Below are 5,827 nucleotides of genomic sequence, written 5' to 3'. Positions count from 1 at the left end.
TTCTGTGCCATGTTTTCCAGCCAACCTGGAGCTCCTCCTTCCCTCGTCTGCCCTCGTTACCTGGCACCTGCTGACTGAAAAGCCTGAGAAGCTTCCGGCTCTCCCTCTCTCTCTGTGCAACCAGGATCAGCAGCATTGCTATCAGGCACCACTCTATGCTTGTTGTTAACTTTAAAATACAATAAACTAGTTTTTGCATAAGTTAGTTGTTGTTTGACTCCTCTATGTTGCTTCCCTTGAGCCGGGTCGTAACAGTGAGACATTGAAGGACAGTTTCCAATTGGCATCTGCCACAACCTCAGCTGGGTGGTGGCCACATTGAAAGCATAAGGAGTCAAATTTAAAATCCATCAATGCCAAAAGGTGGTGGAATGCTTTCCTCACTATTTGGTGGTGATAACGGTTGTCATTAAAGAATGACAGAGTCTCCAGCATGCGTCCACTGGTTGTCTTGTTCTGTTATTAAATAACAGTGATGCCCATTTTAAACACAGAATAACCAAATTTATTTTATCATGGGTGTAGTGTCCAGGTTATGTACATCTCTGATGTGCCTTCTCAAAGTCTTTGGTGCGCTTACCACGGATGTACAGTGTGGGCAAGCAAAATGGTCAGGCTTTAAGTCCAACTTCTTTGTGCTGTCATCTCTGCCACTGTCAGGTTTTCTTTTTAACATGCCAGGTTCGTTCGCTGCAAGAACAAAAACAATGACAAAAAAAATGTTCTTATGACTGCTGTTAATGTAACACATTAATACAGTGAACAGAGTTCAGGGGCCAAAGTTACTAAGCAGGGTAAACTAGCGTGAGGCCGCAATCCAATAAAAGTGCAAATGGGATTAGAAAGTTCTTCTTGTGATGTACTAAAGGTGCGCAAATTAAAAAGATTACCAAATTGCCTGCAGTATTCAGGGTTTGGTCTAAAGTCTGGATCTCTATCACTCACCTCTGCAACTGCCTTACTGGCATCACACTCTGCACAGCAATGTTATGAAACACACAGCATGCATAAAAGTACTGTGCAAACTTTTTGGTGTTAGATAATGGAGCAATTTGCAGTACCTCAAACCTTACTGTCCCTTTTGGAAAACGTTGTTTTCCAAAAGGGAAACGCCTGAATGCATATGCATGAAGGCCAGCCACAAAAATAACTGGCAATCCCTTTCATCGCTAAATTGTCACTGCGCATCTTTCTTGGACATTAATAATGGACATTAATAATGCTATGGTAATGTGTACCATATATTTTAAATGTTGTGAAAGCTACAGTAGTATCACTTACTAAAAACAATGTTTACTTTTTGCATGTTTCAGATGAATAAATTAAATAAAAACTAAAATGACAAAGCCACGCATTACCTCTCCTTTTGTGGGATTCAATACCTGCAGGAGACAAAATGCACAAAAAATGTGATTATATAATTTTACAAGTAACACTATCTAAATGTACATTTTTTAAAGACCAGTGTGCAATCACTATTCTTTTCATAAATGTATTTATTGAGAGGTAAATTTGTTGATCATGTAAGTATTAACTACTTTTAATTTACTGTTTATTTCACATTGGTTTGTTGCTGTTTATGTGTGTTGCTTGTCCATCCAATTGGTGAGTGCTCATTTACAGACTGTCAAGTCCAATGTGCATTTTATTACAACTTGTTGATGTTGTGAGACAAAGCCAGTACACAACCATGTCTGCCATTCAAATGCTTTATGAAGTTGCATGGACGTGTAAAGGTGACAAATTTACAGAAATGGCAGGGGTAATGACTTCTGGGGTCTCATTTATAAAACAGTGCGTAGGATTCATACTAAAAGTGTATGTACGCACAAAAGCCGGAAATGGCGTATACCAAAGGAAATTCCGATTTATAAAACCGTGCGCACGCACACCTGAACGCAATGTTTGCTTTATAAATCACAGTCCACCTGGAAACGTTCGTACGTGGATCTGCCTCCAAATCCGCCCTCCACACGCCCACTTTCAACCATAAATGGTCAATGCAAAGCACGGCATGAATGCTGAAGCATATAAATTAACCTGCTGATCGATGGATTTGTGGCTGAAATTAAAAAAAAGTTGAGACAGAGCGGAGAATTGCTTCACACCGCCTGAGTGTGACTGCTACTGGTGGGGGCTTAGGATGGCCTCGATTCTCGGGGAAACCAGTCTCAGTGGCATTGTGTCTGAAAAGGAGGGTGACACCGACATGGCAGAGATACCAGACAACACAGGTAACGCACAATTAGATTTGTTTTATTAAATTCGGAATTACACTTGTGTTAAAGTACGATAATTATGTTTGTTCCTCCAGAGTCGATGGGGGCAGTAGGTGGAGAGGATGCCCCCGGCTTGGAAGCCCCCAGGGAGGAGGCAGCTGCAGGGCGGCAGCCAGTCCCCAGCCACAGTGCGTCCCGTGCGCCTTGGCACCTCTGGGCGCGTGCTGACCGATGCTGTGCTGCAGACACAGAGAGAAATTAGTGCCATTAATTGTGTAACAGACGAGCTGAAAGAGATCAGAATGGTGCAGTGTGACATTTCAACGTCATTAAAAGAACTTGTAAAAAAGTGAACCTTTGCATTTGTTTGTATTTTCACAAACGCCGCATCACATCCTCTCCTATCCTCGCTCCCAAGTGGTAGGCTTCCTGTCGGGGAGGGGGCAGTGGGACAGGGTCATCATTTGGTGGGGGTTGAGGTCAGGATTAAGGGGAGGACCAACTATTTGGGATATGTTGTGCAGAACTGCACATGCCCTGATTATGTTGCACACTTTGGGGGGGTAAATATTATATATTTTCGATCATATCAAACACATACCTGTCGGCTAATTCCCGCTGATAAGAGCCGGTTGCCAGAAACCCCAGAGTGGTTAATAGTTGCGTTGGCACCGGGATGGCACGGTTACGTCGGGTCGGTCTCTCTAATACTGGACCCAGCTCAGCACATAGATCCAAGAGCACAGCTCTCGGGAATCTAAATCGGCTGATTAGCCAGTCATCATCATGGGCCAAGACATCTGTGTGGTCCTTAAACACACGTTCCCTCCTAATTCGCCTGTTAGCATAGTCCTCCAATAGAGCCAGTGCATCCATCATCACGCACGACGGTGACTGCAGTATTTATAGGTTCACAACAATCTGACAAATTGATCACACCTTGCCAAGTTCGTCTGTGCACTCCCTGCACTCCGTGCGCCTGGGAGCACAGTCATGTTCACTTCAGCGATTTTATACACAAAAATATATAATAATAAAAATTGTAAACTACAGTCCTACCAAACCATGAAACTATAAATATATTTTATATCTTTTAAGATTAAAGGGTGCTTATGTTGCGCCAGCACAAATAACTTATTTATTTTAATGGTAACGATGAAGTGGATCAATAATCTGGCTTCAGTTCACCACCTCACGTCTGCACCGCCACTTTCCTGTCTCCAAAATGTCGTATGCATGGGTCAGAGTTTGCGTGGAAATACGCAAATTTTCCCGTCAAGTTTGTTTTTATAAATCCCAACGTTTGCGTGAGAAGTGGCATACGCACGTTTCAGGCCCCGTTTTGTGCGTACGCAACGGTTATAAATGAGACCCCAGGTGAGTTGTGATCTGTCCTTGCAGAAGCAGGCCACCCCAAATTTCTCTGAATTCAAGGAAGTGTCGAAATGCATTACAATCACGAGATTAAAACAAGCAAATCACATCATATACACCAGTCTATAATCCAGCTTTACTACACACCTTGATTGTGTTCCAAAAAAGAAACTGCATCTCTGAGATGCTATTTGTAAAGGTGTTTCTTATTTGCGAGCATCTTTTGCCAAACAAAATATACATTCAGAACCAGCACAGACAAAAAATGCAGCAACGTCTGAGAACGTCTGTGAAAAACAGTGACAATTTATGTGACCAAACGATTACAAGACACCCCACTGAAACTGTTAATATTTAGAATTACCTGAAAAGTTAGGCATTGTCAATAAATCAGCCTGATCAATTATACAATTTGCACAATTTGTATGTCGACATGAATCGAAAATGGCTGCAGGGGCTGCAGGTGTCAGCCTCACCACCGACCTTGGGGTAGGAACTGGGGCAGTGGGTGTGGGAACAGGAGCAGGGGGCATGGAGACAGGGACCTCTGGTTTCACTGCAGATCTTGGAGCAGGGACAGGAGTAGGGGGCGTCGGCTTCACCGCAGACCTCCGTGCAGGAACAGGGGGCGTCAGCTTCACCGCCAGCCTTCGTGCAGGAACAGGAAGGGGCTTGGAGACAGGACCAGGCATGGAGACTGGAGCATCCATAGACGTCACAGCCGACGTACCCGGAGCAGGAGCTGCGCCCTCCACCAGCCTCAGCGCTGCGCGAGGGCGCGGAATTGGCGACACGCTGATGCGGTGACGTGGACTCGGGGCCGCGCTCGCCGCCACCTTCAGCACCGCACGCAGACATGGAATCAGGGCCGCGTTCACCGCCTTCTTCAGCGGGATGCGGCAGGCAGGAGCAGGAGCGGGACCAGCTGACGCTCCATCAGCGTCGTCTTCCTCTCCACCTGCCTCAGGAGCGCCTCCAGCCCCCGTCTGTTCTCCGCTCTCTGCTCCTGGTACGCGGCCACAAGGTCTTCCACCATCCGTACCAGTGCCAGCTCCGCCTGCCGGTCCGCGTCTCTGGCTGCGTGGAGCCCCACGTTGGGCGCCAGTGTGGCAGTAGACCATGCCATGGGGCTCTCACCACAGCCGCCAGAGACAAACCATTCGGATTTGAGCATATTTTATTAAATCACAACATAAATTCAAAAGGCAAACTTAAATTTCCTGAGCTTTCCAGCTCAGTGTCTCAGTGTCATGAGAGTCTGTGCAAGTTCTCCAGCCTCCGTGTGTTCTGAGTCCTCTCCCTGAGGCAGCTCAGTTGCTGCCGTTTTAAACGTGAGGATCAATCAGCTAACAGCTCTCACCTGTGCTGATTGATCCTCTGTGGTGCAGGTGAAGGGTGCTCTCCCGCCCCCTCACCTCCACACTATTTTAATCCATAGCAACAGAAGAGTCAACATCCTCATATTCGTCATCACTGTCAAAAGGGTTAGGAGGGAACCAGTCAGGGAGGGGAAACAAATTTTACAGTCATCGATAGGAGGAAAAGAACAGTTCCCTCAAGGCCACACAGGCCTGGCTGTCCGAAGGGATGCCAGTTTTCACCTGGTTCTGTACCGCAGGGGCCCACCCTTAGTTGTGATGATGATGTTGTGAACTGTAAGTTTCTCACAGTGTGAGAAAGTCAGGATGTGACTCCTGACTGGACAGATGTGACATAGAAGAAATCAGACGATTGTTTGAGGATTCAGCTCTGGATCATGTCATGACAATAAAACAACTGTTCTGTTTTCTATATTTCGCCTCCCCCCGTCTCCCAAACAAACAGACATTAGCATTGGACTCAATGGCAAGGATGTCAGAGCATGTCCCTACATCCATCAGGTGGCTCTGCAATATGCTTGATGATCCTGTCCCACGATTCAGCTATGAGGTCTCTAGTTGGATGGGAAAAATTTAGGTCATTCCAATGAAGTTTGATCCAGAGAAACTACTTGCAGTTTCCAGTAGGTGGCGCTGTTGAGCCATTCTGCCTCAGCTGACAAATATTGCGACTGTTATTGTACATGTCTATTTTGAAGCAGATTGAAGCATGTGAAGTGACGTTACAGCCACTTCCTGTTTGTTGGCGTTCCATCGAAATGCAAGCCGTTGCGGTTCAATGTAAAGGCTTAAGTGTCACAACATGACGAGACCAGCTTCTCAAGGATTCCCTGACCAATTTTCAGGTGGATCAAA

General features: G+C 45.8%; 1 long non-coding RNA gene across 1 annotated transcript; it reads right to left on the bottom strand.

Moving 5' to 3' along the window:
* Nucleotides 1-2,240: 2,240 nt before the first annotated feature.
* Nucleotides 2,241-2,830, bottom strand: LOC118120224. Its single transcript, XR_007034800.1, has 2 exons — nt 2,575-2,830; nt 2,241-2,458 (listed from the first exon to the last, which is right to left on the bottom strand). It is a non-coding gene; the product is annotated as an uncharacterized LOC118120224 (long non-coding RNA).
* Between the last annotated feature and the right edge of the window lie 2,997 nt (nt 2,831-5,827).

The sequence above is a fragment of the Hippoglossus stenolepis genome, chromosome 13 (assembly GCF_022539355.2).
Source record: "Hippoglossus stenolepis isolate QCI-W04-F060 chromosome 13, HSTE1.2, whole genome shotgun sequence".
Classification (NCBI taxonomy): Eukaryota; Metazoa; Chordata; class Actinopteri; order Pleuronectiformes; family Pleuronectidae; genus Hippoglossus; species Hippoglossus stenolepis.
This window is presented reverse-complemented; position numbering and strand designations above follow the sequence as displayed.